This window comes from Danio rerio, chromosome 4 (genome assembly GCF_052040795.2).
Source record: "Danio rerio strain M-AB ecotype USA chromosome 4, GRCz13ab, whole genome shotgun sequence".
Taxonomy (NCBI): domain Eukaryota; kingdom Metazoa; phylum Chordata; class Actinopteri; order Cypriniformes; family Danionidae; genus Danio; species Danio rerio.
In genome coordinates, this window is record NC_141024.2 from 7,851,695 (window position 1) to 7,878,513 (window position 26,819).

A 26,819-nucleotide genomic window follows, 5' to 3' on the forward strand; every position below is an offset into this window, starting at 1 on the left:
GTTAAGCTAATACGAGTATCATGAACTTACTCCTTTTAAGTTGAAGTAATGAGTTATTTACTGAACTCATTACCTTCAACACCGAGTTCAAAGCTCCTTTTAAAGGAGTAGAATTAACCTTCAGTCAATTTTGAGTTAGCTACACTCATTTCACTTGATAAAGCTGACTGTAAGGTTTGCAGTGTATTATACGTTCTGTGCTGTGATTATTAAAACAGTAAAGTGTAAATGATAAAGCAGTATATTATGCAGCTCTACAGTATGTCTGCATGATGAATCACAGCAGATTACAGTTCTCCGTTTGGTGTCGGACTGCATGTATAGCATGAATCAGCTGACACATTGTAAAGCCATTCCTGACCAACCATATTAGACGCTCACAGATTGATGTCCTTCTGCTCCTTATCTGGTGTAGTCTACATTCACGCTCTTGTTTTATTAACAGCAGCACATCAGCCAGAGCTCTATTTGGATCCTCAAATGCATCAAAACATGTCATTAAACTGAGTCTAAGTGACAGTTTAATTCGCAAGTTTGCATTAGAGCATCTCATTAAACGTGCAAAACAATATTCCAGATCTGAAATCTCCCAGAGCTGTGAGAACCCATTCGGGTTACCACAGGAAGATTTATGCACCTTGTGTTGGTTTTAATTGCTCTTACACTTTGCAAATGCGAAACATCTTTAAAAACCATTGTGTAGAGCGTGATGTTTATTTTAGATCAAGTTTTGCTAGCGTGATTGACGGTCGGTGGAGATGTTCGCTTTGTATCTTCCTCTTGCGCATGTTCAGCTATTCCTCTGCTGCTTTTGAATCGGATAGCCTGTAATTTTGAAGCAGAAACCGCAGTTGTGTAACGGCTGCGTTCGTTTTTCTGATCCGCCAAGCTCCAAACTAGTGGTGACGATCGGCAGCGAAACGGGGGCATTCCTCAATTGTGAAGTCAGAGTCATCTGAAACTTTAGCGTGTGTTTATTTAGGTCTCTGCAAATATGCAATAAGTGCCCCAGATGTTTTGTTAGTAATATATAAATCTGAAATACCTCCCGCCTTTTACATTAAGTCCTCCTGCTCCAGTGTTTTGGGGGGTGTAATTTGACTTTGTGGTCTGTTTGTTGTGCTTTATTGAGACAGCAGGTTTCAGTGGAAAAGTCTAATGGGTCCTGGCCTTCTTGAGAAGATCCTAAGTGCTCCATGAATGCTTGCTCTCAGACTGCTTTCAGTGCTTTTGTTTATGCTGAATGTTTCTGCTTCTTCAAGTTGTCCGTCAAAAAAAAATTGATCTATAATAATAAAGGGATAGACCCAAAAAATTTAATTCTCTCAACACTTTTTCACTCAGGTGGTTCTAAACATTTATGAAATTCTTCCTTTGAACACAAAATAAGATATCTGAAGAAAAAACAGTTATTAATATCCAGTGCAAGCAGAAACAAAAATACTGTTGAAGTCAATGGCTTCTTTATTTCCAATATTCCTTAGTATTTCTTTGTGTTCATCAGAATAACAAATTATACGATATCAAGTTTCTGAAATGACCATAATATTAACATGTAGCTGACTTAATGTGCTTTTGTTTAGTTTTTTTTTTTTTTTTTTGCAACAATCTGATGTTGATCTGCACAGGAAATGTCCCAGCGGGCCCATTTTCCTGTGCTCATCCATTCGAAGAGCCACTAAACAAACAAAACAAATCAAGAGACGTCCGACGTATTCCATTAGAAATCACTTGGAGAGAGGGAAATGAAGAATTAGAGGGACGTATTTAGGGTCAGTCGTGATGCACAAGAGAAAGAACGCATGATAATTGACACTGACTCACCCGTGAGGTCATGTTGATGTAATTTCGTGCTCGCCAGCGCTCCCATAAAGGTGTTGAGGGAAAGCCAGCCAGCGCTGATTTTGACGAATGCCGATTCTGCTGAGGTAAGGGCTAGCTGAGGTATTCCAGCGAGCTGCTAGTCAAACTCTCCCGACCTCTGGACCTAAAAAAAACAAGCGTGCTTCTCTTCGCCGGATCGCTTTTGTGCTCTTTCAGCCTTACATGGTCAGACCTACATGTATCCTTATCACGAGCCAAGCTGGGTCAAAGGAAAAAGTCAATCCTGTGGGATGATGTTCCTGCTTGTGTGAAGAAGTCAAGCAGTATCGGGTAATAGATGATCCTTGAAGCCGAAGACAAAAGAATTGAATGATGATGTTAATTTATTGTTATCATTTTTAAAATCGAATGTAAAATCCCCTCAAATACCACTGTGGTATAATTCAACACTAGTTTTGTTTCTTTGGCTGTGTCTAATTCGGATACACATATCTTTTTCCTCAACATTTTGGCATTTATTCCAAATCGAGGCTGCTTTTTTTTGGTCCTGGGAAAGATGTGCTTTTTAAAGACGCTCTCCCAAGTTGGAGAAAAACATTTGAAAACATTGTTTCTCATTTTAGTTTGGATTGTGAAAGCGATGACTCATGTCACGCTTATAATTCTCATAGATACACATCGGTAACACTTTATTTTGATGGTCTATTTGAGTATTAGTAGATTTTCTGCTTAATATCTGTTAATACCGCTCCTTTTTCAGACATATTTTACTGACTGTAGGAAACTTTGCGAGTACATGTCAATAAACACTAACCCTAATCCTGATAGTCTACTTGTAATCTAACGAGAAGTAATTGGCATGTAGATGCAATGTAACTTAAATTCAACAAACAGACCATCAAAATAAAGTGTCACATGTCACATCCCCGGCTCATTCCTACTCACCCAATCAGCGTTCTCCCTTAACACCTCCATCCAATCCCGTGAACCTTCACCAGACTTCTTACGACTTGCACCTGTTCCCTATTATTCATGGACATAATAAAGACCCACCTTCTCGGTTCACTCGTCGGCTGGTATTGAAGTCAGATGGTTGTCTAAGAGATGGCTCCTCTTAGAAAAAGGTTAAAAAGAAGGAGATGTGTGGAAGGGAGGGATTCTTCCAAAACATAGAAAGGACGGTAGGGAAAAATTGGTAGAATTATTGTAAGCTTGGATCAATCTGACTGGATTTTTGCTAATTACAGGTGAGCAGCCAGTCATGCTCAATCATATCACGTGCTCCTCTCGAAATTACTTTATGAAACTTCGCTGAAAGTGTTTCACATAAACAAGAATAAAAGAAACAAGTATAAGAAATAGAAGCAAAGAATAAAAATGATTAAAAACAGATTAAAAGAGATCTGTCAGACATACAGTAGCACAGTGCTCATTCGCTAAAGGCACAGCTAAACAGATAAAACCCAGGCTCATTGATACGTACCCCTGTATACACTGCTGGACTGCACGAATACTTCCCTGGAGGTATGTTTTTTTTTTGCAGTTTTCATTTCCTTCCTAGGCCACTGTGTATGCTTTTTCAGATCTTAATTTTCTGTCGTGTTTTCAGATCTTACCACGTTCTCACCCTGTTATTTACTTGTTTATTTATTGTTGGATAGTTATTTTTTGGGTTTTGTTTTACCTGCTTTCTGAAACTGTTTTTCCCAGTCATCGCGGTCAACTTCCCTCTCTGTGACAAGTTCGCCAATGTACATGGTGAGCCACTGAGCAAACTGGTAATAGCGAAAAAGCCATTCACATGGAAGTAAGCGGTCAGCTGGTTGCACAAAAAGGAACAGAAGCTATCGGCGGCGTCATACCACCCCTTAGCCAAAGCTTAATTTGTGCCAGAAGAAGCCGGATCCAGAACCTCTGAAATCTGATCCAGCACCTCATTTTACCGATTCCCCATAAACACCACCCCCCTCGGCTCTTCACCTTTTTACGTGACACCTCTTCCTCCTCTGGTAAAATGCTGGATCTCTTACTCTGATCTTTCCTGGGACCTCACAATTTACAAATTAAACACTGCCCATAGGGTTCATTTTAAACATGACATTACTCTGGGTACATAATTTGCACTCTCTAGAAATGTATACAGGGGTACGTTTTCACAATGAGCCTGTGTTAAATTTAAGCCTTGATTTGAATGTGCCTAATTTTGAAACACATCTGATTCCAGTGAGTGGGGCATGAGAATTGGGATTATCTCTGATCTCGCAGTATATTCTTATAGAGTTTTTTGTATATAAGATTTAGCATATGCACATTAACATAGTTTCAGCCAAAACTTCCTGGTTAGTGTGAACAAAAAGACAAATGTGTCCCGAATGAATCTAGACGTAGCCTCTGTCTGTTAATTCTTTAATAGACCCTCAGTCTTTATGTGCATGTCTGGTAATGGTAGCAGCGGTAATTGTTTAAGAGCGCCTTTATAGAGTGAACTCTTTCTTTCTAATCAGAAGCATATTTACGTGCTCGCACACTCGACCTCAGAGGGATCCTCAGGAATGCAAGGCAGCGCCGTGTACATGCACTTTCGCCTCCTTTCTTTTCACTTCACATGTCATTGCGTCCTGATTAAAGCCCGAGATGAAAGCTGCCGGCGGAGCTGTCACTCAGGAGCTCCCTCTTCCTATGTATATTTACCTGCATGTGTTAAATGAAATACATCCTGTTGGCTTTGCATAAGTGGAACTATATGTAACTTTGCGGTAGTGGTGCGGTTTGTATTTGTAAGCTGAGAAGCGCTGCGGAATTAGTTAATTTCTTCATCAGACCTTTCTTTTTCTCAGTGTTGTGGCAGATAGCTGGCAGATGGAGAAACACACTCTTACAGTGAGTTTTTAATCAGCAATGCTCTGGACGGAGAGAGGAACTGGCATTGGAGAGACTCTTACCTCATAAGAAATGTGTTATTAATGATTGCCCATTACAATCGCTCTTGCTATTAATAAACATCTCAGGTCTGGCTTTCTTAAAGCAGGTTTTATTACCCTTCGGTTGGAGGCCAAACTAGCGGAGACGATGGCCTGCTGTACTTTGCAAAGCTTGTGATCTTAAGTGAGCTGAAAAGGCAGAGAATATATTTGGTACATGTCCTAATGATCAATAAACCTCTGCAGAAAGGTCAGAAAACTGTTTTTATATATTTATTATTTGTTGTTTTGTTTCTCTGTGACAGATTTCAACACTCGAAAAATGACTTTTGCTGCTTGTTCAATCTACTTATTTTAAATGAGTTGAAACAACACAATTATTAAGGGTTTTTTTTTTGGGACAACTTAATTGTTTTATGTTCAGTCCCACAGTTAGGTTAACTTAATTTATGTTGGGACAAAATTCAGTTCCCCTCTTTACATGAAATGGTGCTTTTAAGACTGTCATGAAACCTTTATAACCATGATGTGATTGTTTGCATGCTTATAACAACTCTTATTGAGTGTCATTTGCTCGGTTAAGTCATTTTAGACATTGTTTGTTATGACAACTTGACATAAACAAACCAGTCCACATCTTGACATTACCTAGATAACATGTCATAAATCTGTCATAAACATGATTGTCATGAGGCATTAGAATTGTGCCATGAATATTTTTCTGATTTTGTTTTCAGTGGAATAAGCTGTCATTAAAATGTTTTATTATGAGCAGCGCAGTGGGTAGCGCTGTCGCCTCACAGCGAGAACATCACTGATTCAAGCCTTGGCTGGGTCAGTTGCATTTCTGTGTGAAGTTTGCATGTTCTCCCTGTGTTTGAGGGGTTTCCTCTGGGTGCTCTGGTTTGCCCTACAGTCCAAAGACATGCACTATAGGTGCACTATAGGTCTGTAGTGTATATGTGTGAATGAGTGTGTATGGATGTTTACCAGTTATGGGTTGCAGCTGGAAGGGCATCCACTGTGTAAAACACATGCTGGATAAGTATGCGGTTTATCTGCTGTGGCAGCCACAGATTAATAAAGGCACTAAGTCATGCACTAAGTTGTGTAATTAACAGTAGGTAATTACACAACACCTAGTGAGCCACCTATTTAGACAGCATCTTAAGCTATCTAAAATAATACTTCTCATAGAATTAGTTGTAGTTCTTAAAAGGATGCATGCAATATTGCTACAACACCATTCAATCTATGCAATCAAGACATGGTAATGTGTCTTAAGGCTGGTGGTGGTGTGATGGTGTGGGGGATATTTTATGAGCACACTTTGGGCCCATTAGTACCAATTGAACATTGTGTCAACACCACAGCCTACCTGAGGATAGCTGATGACCATGTCTATCTCTTTATGACCACAGTGTATACATCTTCTGATGGCTACTTCCAGCAGGATAACGCTCCATGTCATAAAGCGTGAATCATCTCAGACTGGTTTCTTGAACATGACAATGAGCTCACTGTACTCATATGGCCTCCACAGTCACCAGAACTCAATCCAATAGAGCACCTTTGGGATGTAGTGCAATGGAAGCCATCTGCAGCAACTGTGTGATACTATCATGTCAATATGGACCAAAATCTCTGAGGAAATTTTCTAATAGCTTGTTGAATCTGTGCCGCAAAGGATTAAGGCAGTTCTGAAGGCAAAAAGGGGTCCAACCCGGTGCTAGTATGGTGTACCTAATAAAGTGGCCAGTGAGTGTGTGCAATACAGAAAAGCAAAATATCAAATTTATCCAATATCGCACAGCCCTAGTTTCTGTAGCTTTGTTTAATTTAATGTTGAGCGTCCTACAATAGTACCTTCTTTGAATTGGTCGCTTATGGTTTCATTTCGGTTCGCCGTGATGCACAAAGGCAGAGATTCAACAACTAAATTGGGGAAAATTAGGATTCAATGACGCCGAGGTGAAAACAATAGCAGATCCTTTGTTTACTTCTCCCTGGCTTGATGCAAACAAAATTGGGAGATGCAAATTGAGAGTGAGGGAGTCTGCCGTAATTACAGACTCATTATTGTTAATCACTGACGCGCAGAGTCTTGGGTAAAAGTAGTTGTGCGTGTCTTTGTGAGTGATGAAATACTTGAGAGGTTTTGATGAATGTGTTGGAGGTCTTGGTGTGTGTGTGCCTATGAGGTTGGCAGACCTCATTACGGTTTGCTTTAATGAACATGGCCTCAGTAACAGGAACAATGAACGCTTGTTGCATGCGTGTGTGTGTGTGCGCACCACTCAAGGCTGTGACAGGCGTCTGTGAGACCACCACGGATAATAACAGCCATCCATTAGTTCAGGTTAGACTTAATGATGGGGAATTGAGTCGCGGTCGCCTGTGCACTTCTTCTGAAACACAGTAGCAAGTCATTCAGGATCGATGTCAGCACGGCTAATGGCAGCACCGTGAATGCTTGCTTGTGTGTGGCGGCAGTATATTGGCATTGGTTTTGTGGCGTAATCTCATTTCCAGTTTGCCCATTAGCTACGATGAGGAACACTTAACTTAGCAACACGAAATGACCCCATCGCTACAATATTCGATTATTACCTACCAAATTTTATTAGTTTATATTTGACTGATATGATTGATATGTTACAATATAAAAAAGGATATAGGATTCAATACATTGTATATAATATGATGTGATATAATATGATAAAAGACTTTAAATGAAGTTTTATAAACTAATTTCGAGAGGAGCACATGATATAATTGCTAGTCCAATTAGACATCATTGTTTGACCAATCAGATGAATTCTAGCCTCTAATAAATTTACCCATTCATCCTACCTTCCTTATCTTCATTTTGAAGAATCCCCTCATCCACCCCATCGCTAAAATATTCAATTATTAACTACCATATTTCATTAGTTTATGATGTTACAATGTAATTAATGATATATGATTCAATACATCATGACATGATATATGATATGATACATGACATTAAACGATATGATTAAATACTGTATGGCATAACATTATATATGATTGGGTTTTGTGGCAGAATTGCATTTCTAATTAGTTCATTAGCTATTTTGATGAGTTTTCAACCTAGCAACCAATACATCAATACTTGAATTCATTATGTAATGATATGATGTTATGTTATATGATACGATATGATACATAAAATTAAATGATACTATTCAATAAATTGACATAAACTGTATCTGATTGGGATTTGGTGGCTTAATCACATTTCCAGTTTGCCCATTAGCTATGATGAGGTATTTTCAACCTAGCAACCAATAAATTAATACTTGAATACATTATGAAACCGATACGATACAGGAATAAAATGATACAATACAATATAGTATGACAAAAATGATGTATTATTGGAATTGTTGCGTAATCACATTTCCAATTTGCCTATTAGCTATGATGAAGTATTTTCAACCTAGCAACCAATACATCAACCTTGAAATGATATGATACGATACATGAAATGATACAATACAATTTAGTATGACATATAATTATGTTTATTGGGATTTTGTGGCATAATCTCATTTCCAGTTTGCCCATTAGCTATGATGAAGTATTTACCTATCAACCTTTAGTATCCAACCTAGAAACCAATACATTAATACTTAAATTCGTTATGAAATCATACAATACGAGACATGAAATAAAATGATCCAATTCGATATAGTATGACATAAAATTGTATTATTGGTATTTAGTGGCGTAATCACATTTCCAGTTTGCTCATTAGCTATGATGAGGTATTTTCAACCTAGCAACCAATACATCAACACTTGAACACGTTATGAAATTATATGATGATATGATACGATACATGAAATGATACAATACAATATAGTATGACATAAAGTTATGCATTATTGGGATATTGTGGCATAATCACATTTCCAGTTTGACCATTAGTGATGAGGAATTTTCAACCTAGCAACCAATACATTCATACTTCAATACATTATAAAATGATATGATATGATGCGACACATTAAATGATACAATACAATTCAATTCGCCTTTGTGGCGTAATCACATTTCCAGTTTGGCCATTAGCTATGATGAGGTATTTTCAACCTAGCAACTAATACATCAATAATTTAATCCATTATTTAATATGATATGATATATGATATGATATATGATATGATACGATACGATACAGTTCGATGAAATTAAAATAATACAATTCAATACCGTATTATATAAAATTATATTTTCAACCTAGCAACTCATACAGTTGAAGTCAGAATTATTAGCCCCCCTTTGATTTTTTTTTTTTTTTTTTTATATTTCCCAAATGATGTTTAACAGCAAGGAAATTTTCACAGAATGTCTGATAATATTGTTTCTTCTGGAGAAAGTCTTATTTGCTTTATTTCGGCTAGAAAAACACCATTTTAAGGACAAAATTATTAGCCCCTTTACGCTATTTTTTTTTTTTCGATAGTCTACAGCAGGGGTGTCAAACTCAATTCCTGGAGGGCCGAAGCTCTGCACAGTTTAGTTCCAACCCTGCTCCAACACACTTACCTGTAGGTTTCAAACAAGCCTGAAGGACTCAATTAGTTTGATCAGGTGTGTTTAATTAGGGTTGGAACTAAACTGTGCAGAGCTGCAGCCCTTTTGGAACTGAGTTTGACACCTGTGGTCTACAGAACAAACCATCGTTATACAATAACTTGCCTAATTACCCTAGCCTGCCTAGTTAACCTAATTAGCCTAGGTAAGCCTTTAAATGTCACTTTAAACTGTATAGAAGTGTCTTGAAAAAATATCTAATCAAACATTATTTACTGTCATCATGGCAAAGATAAAATTAATCAGTTATTAGAAATGAGATATTAAAACTATTATGTTTAGAAATGTGTTGAAAAAAATCTCTCTGTTAAACAGAAATTGGGGGGAAAAAACAGGGGCTAATAATTCTGACTTCAGCTGTACATCAACACTTGAATATGTTGTGAAATTAGTTTAGTGGCAAAATCTCAGTTCTATTTTGTCCGTTAGCTATGCAACCAATACGTGAATACATTATGATTTTTTTTTAGACGAAACAATATGATACATGAATTTGAATATGATTCAATACAGTATGCTCATTAGCTATGTTGAGGATTTCTCAACCTAGCAACCAATACATCAATACTTTAATACATTATCAAACCATACAATACATGAATTTAAATAATCCAATACAGTATGACCTAAAACTATGTATGATTGGGTTTTGTGGCGTAATCTAATTTCCAGTTGGCCCATTATCTATGACGAACAACTCTCAACCCGAAACGACCCCATAGCTCCAACATTCAATTATTTACAATTTCATGCCTGCCCCAGATTCCTGTTTTTCTTGTAAATGTACAGATTATGCGGCAGGAGTCCTTTACGTTGAACTCTGAGGTAATGATTTATGCACCTTCACCTCCCCTTAAAAGGCCTGTAGAGTGGAAGGGTACATTGGGTTGAGCTGCATGACGGAGCGATTGCACTCAAACATTTCTAGGCTTATAACTGCGGCAATATTTCACCCGACTGAAATAGAGGAATTTATCATAAAGCTCACAAAGTCGTCCAAAGCCGAGTAAATATAAGTGACTGCGTGTTTGTTCGAGAGGGGAAGAAAAAGAGCGATATTTCTTGGAACTGGCCGGTTTCTTTTTTGAGGTTTTCCTGAACGAGCTGCACAGCCCTGTGGCACTAAACATAGCATGGAGAATTTACCAGACAATGACAACGTGGCTGAATTTCAGTCTGCATGTGTGATTTACCTGCGTCTTTATAGATGGAGCTGCCGTCTTTTGAGTGTCCGTGGGGCCACACAGCGCTCGGCCTCTGACAACGCTGGCCTGGAGCCATGCTAATAATAACAGCCAGCAGAAATATGCGCAGAAGAGGGAGATCTGGTAGCGGAGAGGGGCACGGGAAAGGGTTCTGCGCTCACGCAGGAATGTGTCATCTCAGGAATCACATACTACAACATTTTATACAGTGAACATGTACAGTTGAAGAATTACTAGCCCCGCTGGATTATTAGCCTTCCTGTATATGTTTTCCCCAATTTCTGTTTAGCAGAAAGACTTTTTTTTTTCCAACACATTTCTAAACAATAGTTTTAATAACTAATTTCTAATAACTGATTTATTTTATCAAGATGACAGCACATAATATTTTACTAAACATTTTCAAGATACTAGTATTCAGCTTGAAGTGACATTTAGGGTGCTTTCACACCTACACTTTTGTTTCGGAACGTATCTCGTTTGCCCAGTTAGCGCGGTTCGTTTGGCATATGTTAACAGGGCAATCGCGCTCTGTTCCGCGCTAAAGTAATCGCTTCGAGATCGCTTGAATGAGGTGGTCTCGGCTCGATTGAAACGAACCCTGGAGAGGTTCGATTGCAGTGAGATAGCAATCCGATCCGAGCGTGGTTACATCACAGTGTTTTATGGATATTTAATAGGCTTACGGCTATATGAAGAGAGAATTATGAGTATGGCGGGAAGTTTCACTAGTCTCCGGATGCCCGCAAACGAGTGTTGATCTCCCGGTAATCTTGCATCTCTCTCCCGGTCCTCAAATAGGCATCGTCGCGCACCCTTCTCACCCCTCCCCACCGCATCTCTCCTCAGACACGTCGCGCGCGCACCCTGTCAAGCACCACCAAACCACCACCTCTCCTGACAGCTGAGCGGGACGCTGCAAAATAAACCCTGATGCTCTGACCAATGTAAGGAGAGTTTACTCACACGTGACTTGTTTTAGCTCTTTTGGTCCGATTAGAAACTTTGCAGTGTGAAAGCGAACCACTCCAAGAGCAAAGAGCAACAATGTAACAATTGTAATCTCTGTTTCGGAACAACTGAATCGATTCACAGGTGTGAAAGCACCCTTAAAGGCTTAACTAGGTCCAAGTTTGGGTAAGTAGGCAAGTCATTGCATAACAACGGTTTGTTTTGTAGACAATCAATGTACAATGTATTTCTAGTTTATGTAAGTAATATCAGTGACAAGAGCATGTTGTTTTTAGTAGGTTAGGTTAGGTTAAACTTTATTTGTCCCCGAGAGGATATTTGTCTTGGGCAAAAAAGGTGCTACAACAATGCTCTAAACAGACAGTAAAAATAAATAAAACAAAACAATTAAGAACAAACAGTTAAGAACATACATTGTTTACAGAATAAGACAGTATATAAGTATAAATATATAAAACACAGAACCCAGTCAAGTGCTAGCGTACTACAGGAGCAGTGTTATTGGTAGAGTTCAACAGTTTATCGAGGTAGGAACAAACGAAAGCTTCAGTCTATTAGTTTTACACATTGGCATTCTCAGTCTTTTTCCTGGTGGTAACAGCTGATATTCACTGAAAAGGGGATGTTTAGAATCAGCGCTAATGCGTATCGCTCTTTTCATAGCCGCCTGTTCGTATAGAGTCTGTGTGGGCTCATATTGTTTTATTCCTATAATTTTCAGGGCTGTTTTTTGCATATGAACCAATTTATTTTTCAACTGAACAGACAGGTATCCAAACCAGACTGTGATTCCATAGCGAATAAGACTCTCAAACATAGCTCAGTAAAAAACAAGCAAGATATGGCTACCCACCCCATACAATCTCAGCCTTCTTAAAAACATAAAGCCTCTGTTGTAGTTGTGTGCATAAACTCTCGATGTAATTTCTCGGTCCCAAAATCTCATCGACGTGCATTGACATTCCCTCTGGTGACCATTTATTAAACGTCAGAGCTTGTGTTCCGCATGTTTGCTCTCTGTTTAACTCCCGAACGGCGCATCCTTGAGTAATGCCTGCTAGTGAGGTCACCCGGCTGAGGCATAATCTTATTTCTGCTATTATCTCCCTGGAGGAATGCAACGCCCTGCATTTTTCCTCAAATTTCTCATCAATTAATACTCTTTAGAACTGAAGGAAAGCACATTCCTTTGTCTGAGCTCTGGCCTGTAAAACGGTCACATTGAGGAAGATTAATACTGATGGAGTGGAGAGCTGGATGGAAAAATGTCACTCGTGGTGCTGATAACTCTCCTCGGGGAGTGAATGTTTTTGCACAGTTCAGAGATTGAGGGACATAAACAAATGGCGTGACAGAAGCATTTTTTTTTTTGAAGGAAAGAGGATTGAAGAACTTGTTGCACTCATAAAAGCCTTGCCATGCAGTGTATGCTTCATCTTGGCTACTAGAGGTGTCGGTTTCCATAAATTCGCATTATCAACCATTGCGTGAATTAACAGTCAATTATTTGATTAATCATTAAGCTAAAAACTTTTTGATGTTTCTACTTTTCATTCATTTCTTTTTCAAAACATTTTACATTCAAAAATATACAATTTTGCTGTATTGAAACTGTTGAAGTTTCGTTTACAAGAGTTGAAGTTAAGTTTAATGAGTTTATTGTGGTTAACTATGTTTAAATCATTTATTTATTGAATGATATTAAAATAATGATGCAAAAGATATTTTTCAGATCTATTTAATCCTTATATAGACTTAAAAACTGTGAAGATGCAAACATTTAGTCTTTAAACACTATAAATGAGTGAAAACCTCAATATTCTGACTGTTTGGCTGTTGTCATTTTCCTCTCGTCTCAACTCGTCCGGCCGTTAGTGTTTATTTTCAGCTCTGGATCCACCTTTGGGCTCCTCTAGCCAATAACAGAACAGCAACTACTGGGGAGGCGGGGATAAGGATAGTATGGCATCAACAGCCAATCACACATGCCTGCGATACACATACACTGTTAAGAATTTTTGGAAATGCAATTTAACGGTAATATGAACTGTATTTTACTGTAGGACAGTTATGATGTATGTTACTGTATTTCAAAATAGCTTTGTGAAAATTTGTATATTTTACAGTAAAGATATATAATACTGTTAATACCTTTCGTGTAAGTTGCTGTAAATTCTAAAGTAAATTAATAACAGTTTATTACAAATACAATTATCGCACTAACGTTAATTTTGTGATACATTGTCGATATATTGTGCAGGTCTGTTTTGAATACTGCAAAATGTTTTAAAAGGAAACACCAAGATGCAGAGAAATAAATGAATCAGATTATTTGTGAATAAAACACATTGATCAGACAACTTCCTTAACAGACAATCAGACAGTTTTGCTTTGACCAAACACCTGACAGTTTTCTTCTAAGGTGCATCTTTTTGGTCTGAGGTGTATCTTTTAATATAAATGAATAGATATATTAAACTCATGGACATTTCCCCTCCAGTTTGCTGCATGTTTTGCATTTAAGGCACATGAGCTCCAAAACTCTGCACATTAATAATGTCTATGAGTAATAGACTATTAACAAGGTGTATTGATTTAGAGAATTCCCAACAATTAAACATTGGCGTCCCTTATTGGTGGAATGTAAAGCATAGAGTGATGCTGAACAGCCTTAAATCTCTCCGGTTGTTTCACCCATATTGTTTCTTTCAGTCTTGTTGGCATTCTTATGCGCCGAGTTCGATAGACACGTTTTACAAGACACATCAGGAACTTCTTAGCTTTATGAGAAATACATTTTTATGTTCTATTAAATGTTCCAGCGAGCTGTAACGTGTATGGGAGAAATGCAGCATAGGCTGTGCTGGGTTTTGGTAATTGCAAGAGAAAAAGTGAACGGCTAATTGTAATATTCAGAATAAAGGCCTTAAGCTTGGTCAGATGAAGAATGTTGTTCATATCTAACAACGGCTGACGTTTTCAGCTCCTAGGTGACCTATAAAAACAGTACTTGCTATGTGAATACCGTGTTTGTTTGGTCTTACCCGACTTTTAGCCGAGAGGTTAAAGGTTCATGAAGTCTTACCACGCTGACTCATCATCCCTCCTTTTTGCTTCATACAAAAAAAAAAAAATATATATATATATATATATGTATATATATATATATATATATATATATATATATATATATATATATATATATATATATATATATATATATATGTATGTATATATATATATATATATATATATATATATATATATATATATATATATATATATATATATATATATATATATATTTATATATATATATATATATATGTATGTATGTATGTATGTATCAGGAGCCATGATTAGTATAAATAATATAACCATCATATTATTTAAACTTTGTTTTGTTGACTTGCAACACTCACTGCATGCCGACACCTTCGCATAAAAGACTGTATCGCCGGCGACAATGCATGAGCGGCACGTGAGCAGCATGGCTATTTTTCTGGCATGCATGTTCACAATCAGGACTTTCACCGTGAGCAGAGCAGCGCGTCAGCATCAAGCAGGGGCGTGCATGAGGGTATGGTTTTTTGCGCACATGCTCAGTTTGCTTTTTGATTGCTTTTATTGTTGGTTCAGTTGCACTTAGAGAATAACGTTTTTACTCTGGAATTACCACTCTTAATAAATACACTTGCACATAAAGTAAATCGTATCTCAAAGCATTTACTGGGACACTGGCGATTTTTACTGAGGCACGCCTCTGGTATTGAGTACACTGTAAAAAAAAAAAAAACACTAGTGTGCCGGAAAGTAAAAAGTAAAACGACAACCTTTTAAATTACAGAAATTTACTGTCAAATAATGGATATTAAATTACAGAAATTTACCACAAATTTAAATGAAAGGAAATTTCTTTAATTTAATATCTGTTATTTTACAGTAAATTTCTGTAATTTAATGACTATTATTTTACTTTTTGAGTCTGCAATAATATTGACCACAATTTGAAAAACATTTGAGTTTTTGCAACGTTTAACCATAAAGTTTCTTATTTATCTTCAGTTTAAAAATCGTCACCTTGGAATTATAAGGTTCTATTTGCGTTCTCAATGATTTTGAGATATTGAGCTTCAAAGTTTTTGCATTCCATATAGCAAACAGTACGTGTAACATTTGCTTTCTTATTAAAAAGTCTCAATGTAAACAACTTATAAAAAACATCGCATAATGTAAATCAGATGTCATTTAATAAGAATACGTCAATAACTCAATTTTGACAAAAATGTCAGATAAAATCTTATAATTCTAAGGTGATGAAATGTTCAGGCATAAGAAATTACATTTCTAACTGAAGATAAATAAAAAAGCTTTCATTTTAAGACCAAAAAGTCATTTTTAGACAACACATTAGCTATATTTTAACTTCAGAAGCAATATTTGATGGAATAACCTTGACTTTTTTAATCAAAGCAAATAACAACTTTTTTTGGAAATAGAAAAAGCAGGTTATTCTGTCCAGTTGTCATTTTCTGAAATAAATATTCAGTTTTATTTCAGTTTCATTTCAGCCCTGATTCCCTGACACTCCTACTGTACTGTGTATGGAAAAGAGCCGCTGCTTTCTTCAGAAATCCTCCTTTTGTGTTCCAGTTATAAAGTGCTTCTGATTGAAACGAGGATGAACAAAACCTGAGAGAATTTCTTGGGAGCGATTGCTCAAATGTCAACATATGATGTAGCTTAGCCTACTCTAATGTACACACCGGCTTTTCTAAAACACTATCTCTCATGACATCACACTGAGCTCATCTGATCCGTAGATGAAGAAAAGCTTAAACACTTAAGCGTTGGCAGGCGTCTTCATGCATGCTTTTCAAGAAAAAAAACTATGATAAGAAGTTTTGCCATCATTTCCTTCTCATCAGCGTGCGATCGAACCGTCACGGCCGTCTTCGTGGCTGAAACGTTGGATATTTGGACTAGAATGTTTTTTTTTCCACTCTGGTCTTTGGCAGTTATGTAAGAAGAGACGCGAAAACCACTCAATCTTGGACAAAAATGCTGGGAGGGAGATTTTCTTTTTTCTCCACAGCAATTTGGGGATAGTGTAGAAGAGGCTTTGTATGTGGTTTGGGACGGCTAGTGCGTATGCTAGGTATGTTTTGTCGTTCGTCTTGTGTGATGCTGTTAGCGTTATCTTTCAGTCTCTCTCTGTGGTCAGCGTGTTTGAATATGAGGGCTCTATCTGACTGCACAGCATGTGAAACCCATGGGTTTTTCTTCTTTTTTTCCTGTGAGAGTGTGTGTGTGTGTGTGTGTTGCTTACGGGAAAGAGAGCTTTTTTCCTACCATATTTGGTCATGTGGAGCCAAGCCAATAGGCAGCAGACGTTTGATGCCGTACAAGCATCTCAATTTGGCCTTTTCCCTCTTGCTCATTCTTTTTTTTTTTTTTTTGAAGACCTTGCATGCCGAAACTGGCTGATAGTGGTGCGATCGTTGGACGTGCATGAGAGGACCATTTAAAATCATCATTTTAAAATGCATAGCCTGAAAGCGTTTCTGCACCTGAAATGCATTTCCAGCAGCACAGATGCTGTTGTGTGGAAACAAATGGCCTTGGGTTTAATGAATTAATGCCTAAGAAAATTGCCCATTCGAAACTGGAGGGGAAAAGCTTTTTTAACATCTTAAACCTGAGCATTCACATTATGCACTCAATGTTGTGTGTGTGTGTGTGTGTGTGTGTGTGTGTGTGTGTGTGTGTGTGTGTGTGTGTGTGTGTGTGTGTGTGTGTGTGTGTGTGTGTGTGTGTGTGTGTGTGTGTGTGTGTGTGTGTGTGTGTGTGTGTGTGTGTTTTTGAAACAAAAAATGAATATTTCGGGTGATGTTTTTATTATTATTATTATTATTATTTTTTTTTTTTTTTAAAGATGTAATTTTTATGATTTTACTGTATGTGTATGAGTTAGGGCTGTATGATTTGCAGATGAAATTGAATTGCAATTTATCAGATGTAAAATGCGATTTACTCTAGTATCATAAAAGAGCTTCAGGTTTGATGTGGTGGTTTTAATAGCACCAAAGAAAGACTAAGCATAATCTAAAAATATGCTACACTATGGTACTGTTCATTTAATTCCAAAACATCATTTAATTTTTAACACTATTTTTATTATTGTCTGTTATAGGGATGCAACAATACAGTTAGCCCACGGTTCAATACATACCTCGGTTTTTTAACACTGTGTTCGGTTCGGTTCTCATGGATGACACGTGTTTGTTTGTCTTTTATACTATAGGCAATAGGAACAGTAAGAGGTTGAGGAGGAAAAAAAATAAGGCCAATTTATTGCAATACTCATTTTGTTTTACTTAAAAGCCAAGAAAAGTACACTTGTTCCTAGTGTATTGTATAAAAGAAATTAACACTGAAATTTCACAGCTGCTGGTAGCCACGAACTGGGGAACACATAAAATCCTTCACTTTTAAAATAAACATACAAATAAACATGTCGAATAAAGATATTTGTATCTAATTAAACATAAATAAACCATCTTATTTATCTCGGTGCTAATAAAGTGCAAGACGGTAGTCTGTAATGCGGATCGAGTGCTTTTATAAAATGACAAAAGCCCACGTCTCCCATCACCGAAAACGGCTGCAAATCTTAAGCAATAAACACCCGCACTGCCTTTGTTATTTTTATGTTTCTCTTGGAACCAGTTGGGTATGTTTGCTTGAAAGATTCAGAGAGGGATTGTTGCTATTTGGAGGACTTTATTACCTTCTTTGCTATCCTGCCTTCAGACAGTGATATTGCTGGGTGATGGCGCTGCAGATGTGCAGTCATGGTTAAATGTGTAAAACAGTGCTTACACACAGTTATTTTTTGTTCACCGTTTTTTATCGTATTGGCATTATACTTAATGCCAATAAAATGTTTAATAGAGCTACGTTCAAACATTATTTTTACCCATTAGTGTCTATCTAACCCGCCACAGTTTACATTTACCTGATGCATACCCAGCTAAACTATTTCCCGCTTAATATTTCATGTCATACTTCAAAGAGGGAGCTGTTCATAATGTTGACTAATTGCCGCTATTGACATGGATTCTGCATCCCTGCACCTGTAATTGCATGGCATTGTGTGAAATTGAGTAGTTTAGGACATATTTAGTGTTTGAGCAGGTAACAGTAGACCCACTGGCCCAGAGTGATTCACAGGACATGCAGACGTGTCGGGGAATGCAATCCATTGTCTGGGAATGCAGGAATCTCCTTTTCCAACCTCAAGTGGAAATTCAATGACTGAGGCCTATTTTTGCCCTCGCTTGAGTTTTTGATCCCCTCCCTCGCTCCCTCCTTTAAAATAATGAACAGTCAGCCAGTCATTATCGCAGGATAAACCCTGATGTGTTTGTCAGGATCCTCACACAAAAAGCCAAGGTGTCTGGTGTCATCCTCGAAGAGTTTATTTAGTGATAATGACCGGATAGCTGTACATCGCATTGCATTAACATACATCTGGCTGACGCTTTCAATTCAGTGCATACATTTATTAGGTATACACACATTTACCATCTTCCTTCTGGTTGAAATGTACATGTGAAATCCCTAATCATGACCCTTCTGATGATCTGTTTGGACAGTAGATCATCTATATCAGGGATCACCAAACTTGTTCCTGGAGGGCCGGTGTACTGCAGATTTTAGCTCCAACCCTAATCAAGCTAATCAAGGTCTTAAGCTGCGGTCACACCATAGTTTGAGTTTGTCTAATTCTGTCGTATGGCTCTGCGAAAAGGGGGGGATTAAACAAGATGATTAGACATTTAAAAAGCAAGCGATTGCTCCATGTTTTAAATTTCTGTCCATAGAGGTCATGTTTTGATCCTCGATTGGTCTCACGCAGTCTAGTGAGGCGATTTCGCAGGTCAGAGTGCACCAAGCTTGAACTTTGCGCATTTCCTGTCTGACGTATTGGCGTGCGTATGAATGGAAGTCTATGGGAGGAAAAGCCCAGTGTGACCGCAGCTTTACTAGGTATACTTAAAACACCCAGGCTGGTGTGTTTAGGCAAGTTGGAGCTAAACCCTGCAGGGCACCGGACCTCCAGGAGCGAGATTGGTGACCCCTGATCTATATCAATGCATTGAGTTACTCTGTGATTGGATGATTAGATATTTGCATGAATGGTCAGTGTTTATGTATTCCATTCATATTGAAGCTATTAGTGCAGTGGATTTAAAGAAAGTTCCCTGAAATATGAAACATTCTGCTCGCATGAGATTCATCATAAGCAACAAATTCAGTCAGATGTGCCCGACCCGTACCAACCACTTTCTCCTCTCTCTCCTCATTTCTCTTATAATTTTCAGAACTTTTTTTTTTCCTAGTGACATCCATGAAAAGCAGTTGCTGCACATCCTGCCAAAATCTCTACTGGATTTATAGCAGCACATCCTGCTCCTTTTCTCGCTGCGTCTCTGTCTCTCTCAGTGTCTCCTCTTATTCACTCTCTCTTTCCTCCTGCTTTTGCTCTAATGCCCTCCAGCCACAAATGTGCTGATGCATCGGAGAGTCCGAGCTAAGCTTTTGGTTATATGGAACCAGGCTTCAGCTTGCCAAACATCACCAAACAAATCAAAACAGCATTTGTCCGTAATGCAGCTCACTTTCTACGAAGACCCATGTGGTTTTACCTTGGACATTGGTGATATTAAAAGACTTGTTTAAGATGACATTTATCCTGCACTTATAAAAATAAAGATTATTTACTTGTATTGAGGGTAATTGGTGGTTCATTCCGCTGTGGTGACCTTTGATAAATCAGAAACCAATCTGAAAGATAGTGACCGAGTTATTAAAGGTGTCAAAGCATCTTAGGCCCCTTTTACACTAATGGGTTTTCGTTTTAAAACGCAGAAGTTTTGCTACGGTTATGCCATCCGTCCACACTACGCCGGAGTTCTCGAGCGGCGAAAACAAAGCGTTTTGAAAACGATGGAGAGGCCGTTTTCATTCTGAAAGGCTGCTGCTCCATCTCCGTGTGGATGAAGAAAAACGGAGACATCTGAAAACGGAGGCGGGACTGCTTAGATTCGCTACCTGATTGGGGCTTTTGTGTCATTGCGTATCCTTCACTTATTTGTCAAGCCCCTATCACATGACTATAACACATGGCTTTAACGCTACCGGAAGACAGTACTGTAAACAACAACATGGGCACAGAAATGGGAGTGTTGTTTGCACTATTGTCTGTTTTAGGCACCATTGTGCAGTTATTCATTTGTTACGTTTAGTAACAACTCGACCTCGTCGTCTTTCCACAAAAATACCTCTCTTGCTTTCTTTGCCATCGCGTTTAATGTTCAACCGGCGTTTGTTGACTAACAATAACCAAATCCCTAATAATAATTTCTGTTCATACTAGAACGCGCATGCCCAGAGTGCGCGAATGGTCACGTGATATACGTTTGTGGTGGCGTAGTGTATATGAACGAAGATATGTTCAGAGACGCTAGGTGAAACGCTAGTGTGGACGCGGATAATTTTTTTATCTAAAACACCGTTTTAAAACTAAAACGCACTAGTGTAAACGTGGCCTTAAAAGCATAGTTCACCTAGAAAAGTTTATTTGCTGGTGATTTAAGGGGGGTGCAGTGGGTAGTAAGTAGGTCGCTAGTTTGAGCCTCGGCTGCGTCAGTTGGCATTTCTGTGTGGAGTTTGCATGTTCTCCCGTGTTTCTTTGGGTTTCCTCAGAGTGCTCTGATTTCCTCAACACTTCAGACATGCTGTAGGTAAATTGAGTAAGCTAAATTGTCCATAGTGTATGTGTGTGAATGAGTGTGTATGGGTGTTTCCCAGTGCTGGGTTGCAACTGGAAGGGCATCCGCTGCGTAAAGCATGTGCTGGATAAGTTGGCGGTTCATTCCGCTGTGGCGACCCCAGATTAATAAAGGGACTAAGCTGAAAAGAGAATAAATGAATGCTAGTGATTTTCATCAGTAGAACATATACACACCATAAATAGTAGTAGACATCATATATAGGTAAATCAATGGATCAGGAGTCACTTAAAGTTCTGGTTGTATTGACTTGCATATTATGACCAAACAAGGACTATGCTTTAAGCTAGAAAGCTTTTTATGTTGTACTGAAGCCTAAAACCTTCATTCTGGATGGATGAAGTTGAATAATTACCAGCAAACTGTCTTTTCGGGGACCTTTCAACATCCACCCAAGCTTTCTATTGCACAAACGGTTCTTTGTACTAAAAACATCAACACAGGCTCATTGAGAAAACGTACCCCTGTATATATTTCTGGAGAGCGTGAATTATGTAGCCAGAGCTACATATGCTATGGTGCAGTATGGTGCCATCGATGGCTTCTGTTCCTATTCGCGCTAGCAGCTAACTGCTTACCTCGGTGTGGACGGCCTGTTACCGCTGTTACCAGTTTGCCCAGTAGCTCACTTCGTAGGCCGGTGGACTTGACATGTAGAAAGGAGTTGACCACAGTGACAGGGTTCAAGTTTGGCAATGAATGGTTTCACAAAGCAGGTAAAACAAAAACAAATGGCAAAAAATAAACAAGTGAATAACGGTGAGAATGTGGTAAGATCTGAAAACGTGATAAAAATGTATCTGGATTCCTTTTGAAAACACTATCGGTTGGGTTTATGGAAGGAGGTGATCGGGCCAATCTGTTCTTTTGAAAACACTGTCGATTGGGTTTAGGGAAGGGATCAGGTCAATGGTTGGTCCGCTGATCTGTCAGTCAGTCGAAAGAAGCCTCTGGTGAATTCATGAAAACAAAAACCGGAAAGAAAAAAACTCACCTCCTGAGATGTATTTCAAACTCTCCAGAAATATATACAGGGGTACATATCAATAATAAGCCTGAACCAAAAAAAACTCTTTAATGCCTTCACAATGAAAACCCAATCTTGGAAGCTTTATTTTAAACAATGTACTTTCCATCTTGAGCATTTTTTGTGATTATTAAAATCACCATATAAAGTTTTACGAGAAGTTCTAGCAGTGCACAAATTATACAGTCGCTTTGAATATGGCAGATGTTTTCAAAGATATTTCAGTGGGTTTACGTTGTTCACATTAATCCAAATTGTCTTTAAGTCTACAGATACAAAGCTAAAATTTGCTGCTAGCTGAGACCTACAATTGCAAGCATGCATTTATGGCACTCTGAGTAATTGTAATCTACATTTTGAAGCTAAAAGTTGTTTTAAAATGATGTTAACGATGTAAAAACAAAATTACATATACTCTAGTTTTGACTGACCTTTTCCTAGCTTTATTTAGGGAGGTAAGACCCCCCAAATCCCCCTTAATTCACAACCTATGCTCCATCTGGATTGGGTTTATGAAAAATTCACCTACAAAAGAAAGTATCTTTGTGATTTCCCTTCCTCTGAAACTTCAAGAGTGAAACTTAAGTGCGAAGTTTAATAATAAAACTAATGCTCTCTACTATCATGAACATTTTTGATTTGCACACCAAAAAACTAAATAAAAATGCCTCATCATTTTACTCCTCTGAAACTTCTGAAGCACAGCAGGTCGTGTGACCTTCAGCACATAAACACAACTATGTTAATCGGGATTGTTGGCCCGTGGCATCGAGTTGTTATATAGCACATGAACCAGATCTGATGCTGGAGGCTTGCCATCGCTGTCCTGACACTGTCCTGAGATCTGTGCTCGTGTGCCGCCCAATCAATCAGCTGGCTTTATGGGACAACTTCGGCTGGCCTCCAGTCACTTTTATTGGCGCTCTCAATTTCCTGCGCATCTCAGCAAGCAGCAAACGCTCCCATAACTCTATAGGTTTGTCAGCACGGATTCAGACAGAGGCAGAGGTATGGATTTCATTCTTCTGGCTCAGGCTTGTTTCACACAGGCCTGCATTCCCAGATTACTGTCTTTTGATGTCTTTATTTCTTGGTGGTTTGACACTGATGGAGGACAGCAAGAGAATTAGATTCACCCCTGGGTTTATTTCTGGTCTGGCCATTCAGTGACCACTAAGTGAATATTGGAAGGGATACTAAGGGTTAAAATACCACAGATAATCCTCTTGGCAAATGCAGGTCGAGTCCTTTTTTGTTTGTTTGTTTGGTTTGGTTTGGTTTGCTAACATCACCAAATCACCTTGTTTTTGTTTGGTTTGGTTTGGTAATATCACCACAGAACCTTGTTTTGTTTTTCATTTCGTTTTGTTGATAGTCAAATTACTTTTGTTTTGCTTTGGTTTGTTTCACGAACATGACCAAATCCTTTTTGTTTTCTTTTGTTTTGTTGTTTACAGTTGAGCCCCTTTTGTTTGTTTGATTGTTGGTTTTGCTTTGGTTTGGTTTGGTAACATCACCAAATAACCTTGTTTTGGTTTGTTTTGATTTGGTTTGTTTTAGTTTGGTTTCATTCGCTATCATTAAACAACCTTGTTTTATTTTATTATGTTTTGTTGTTCATTTCGTGTTGTTGACTGTCACAGCCTTTTTTTGTTTGTTTGTTTCTTTTGCTTTGATTTGGTTCACTAACATTAACAAATCCTTTTTGTTTTGTTTTTTATTTGTTTTGCTGTTTACAATCGAGTCCTTTTTGTTTGTTTGATTGTTTGTTTTGCTTTGGTTTGGTTTGCTTGCATCACCAAATCACCTTGCTTTGGTTTGGTTTGTTTTAGTTGGTTTGGTTCGTTAATATCACCAAATGACCTTGTTTTGTTTTGTTATGTTTTGTTTTTTATTTCATTTTTTTGACAGTCAAAGTCCTTTTTTGTTTGTTTGTTTTACTTTGATCTGGTTCACTAACATCCCCAAATCCTTTTTGTTTTTTGTTTTTTTGTTGTTTACAATAAAGCCTTTTTTTTGTTTGTTTTACTTTTGTTTGGTTCACTAACATCACCAAATCCTTTTTGTTTTGTTTAGTTTTGCTTTTTGATTTGTTATGTTGTTTACAATCGAGCCCTTTTTTGTTTGTCTCATTGTTTGTTGGGTTCGCTAACATCAGCAAATGACCTTGTTTTGTTCTATTTCATTGTATTTTGCTTTGGTTTTGTTCACTAACATCACCAGATCACTTGTTTTGGTTTGGCTCGGTTTGCTAACTTCACCAATGCCTCTTGTTTGTTTTTGTTTTTTATTATCAATAATAATTTAACCATGCATTTTAACAAAAATATATGATTCAGTCTTTTGTAATCCATATTTCTTTCTGGATTGGTTTGATTCACAGTAAAGTTTTTCCTTTTTTTAGCTCCATGTGCAAAAACCAGCTAAACATAGCACAAACAGAATCAGATTAATCAACTACTTTGGCACTATATGCAGTGCTCTTGTAGCATAGGACAATGATACGTTAAATGAAAAAGTAAGAAATATGAAATAAAAAGATCTGGGTTTATTCTGTAGCAAATGAATCCAAATGGAAAGTCAGGCATTACACATAGCTGGCATACCTGCAGTGTCTTATAATCAGGTGGCAGGTGAGTCGTGTGTGTGGCCGTGTGAGGAGACTGTGTTAGACTGTGCTGACTCTGCAGATTTCTGGGATACCATCCTGCACCTGGATGCACTTTTGAGAACTTTCCCTCTTTCTATAATCAGAAAACATTTCTTACAGATTTATTGTATATTTTGCTAGAAATGTAGAAAGTCTCGGAATCCAAGGCACTTTCTCAACGCATGTATGTGATTCCACAGAGAGAGAGAAAAACAACAACCTTTATTTCCTCACACATTTCAATTAGAAACACATTGCATTAAAGAATGGGCTGTGAAAGGCATGTCATGTTGACATTAATATGGATTTGCTATCGTCTGATTTGTTTGTTTACTTTGGCCGCGCTGTATAAACATCTCTCCATTATGAACTAATACTGCAGTCAATACAAGTGCGCTTCGTGACATTTTGATGGTTACACATAGATTTACTTCCCTTCTTCCTTCACGAAAAAGACCATTTTATCTGGTACTCAATACCACATTGTTTCAGGGTGAAATATACACCACATTACAGTAAAACGCTTTTTTAATGCAACATGTCTGCGCGGCTCCTCCATTTGTTAAAATCTTGGCCGGAGAAGACAGTCTGAGTCGTCCTCCTACGCCAGACTCCCGCTGCGGCCGCGGAGTGTGTGTTAGCATAAACTCTGATAGCGAAGCCAGTCAATGTTAATGGACCCATATTGACAGACATGCAAATAAGGGTGATGGTTTATGTTGGCAAAGCTCCGCTCTCGTCTTGAGTCGTAAATTTAGTCTCTCTCAAGTTGTCCTGTCGTGGCCGCGATCCAAAAGACGGTGGGTGGTAGATCCAAACATTTAGTTATTTAATCCTTCTGGCAGCGGAGTTGTGGATCACATCAGCTTTGGCTCTGCTTATAAAGAAACGCTCTTTACCTCAACATTTATCTCGCCGAGAGCTACGAGCATCTCACTAATGGTAGATTGTTCGAGCTAAGTGTGTTGACGTTAATGAGTTTGGAATGAATTTTTTTTTCACTGCAAAGCGGGTACGAGGTGTTATGTGAAACTCTGCTACAATTCTTGACCTAAAATGCTCATAATCTGATCATCTGTGCATATTAAAAAAAACTTTTATCAGTATGTAACACATTTGGCTTTTCCAGGCCCCCCAGCTCTTTCGTTTGGATTTGATGACGTCACAAAGCCAATTTTAGTTCTGTTTTGTTTATTGTTGACATCACTGACCTCTCATTTATTATTAGTTATGTTTTATTGACATCACCAAGATGTTTGGTCTAGTTTTGCTTTTGTTTTGCTTCGTTTGCTCATGTTACTGAGAGTTTTGCGTTGTTTTGTTTGCTGACATCACTAAGCATTCATTTGTTTGGTTTTCTGACATCACTAAGCATCTGTTTTGTTTTGCTTTTTGTTTTGCTGTGCATTGTTTGCTGGCAATATTAAGAGTTTTTTTGTTGTAGTTTTTTTTTTTTTGTTGTATTTTTTTGACGTCACTAAGCATCTGTTTGTTTTGCTTTTTGCTTTGCTTTGTTTAGTAACATCACTAAGAGATTTGTTTTGTTTTCTGACAAGAGTTTTATTTTGTATTCTGAGATCTAAGCATTTGGTTTTTTTTCTGACATCACTAAGCATCTCTTGTTTTGGTTATTTTTGTTTTGTTTTGCTTGGTTTGCTGACATTACTAAGAGTTTTGTTTTGTTTGCTGACATCACTAAACATTTGTTTGGTTTTGTTTAGTTTTCTAACATCACTA

The 26,819-nt window shown here is 37.9% G+C and overlaps 1 protein-coding gene across 10 annotated transcripts in view; it reads left to right on the plus strand.

The window, feature by feature from the left end:
- cald1a (caldesmon 1a) overlaps positions 1-26,819 on the plus strand; it is a 94,850-nt gene that overhangs the window by 7,473 nt on the left and 60,558 nt on the right. For 2 of the 10 annotated variants that reach the window (XR_015481786.2, XM_087246076.2), the window contains exon 1: positions 16,200-16,706. The gene's annotated coding sequence lies outside the window, so the exon portion shown is untranslated. 10 annotated transcript variants of the gene reach the window in all.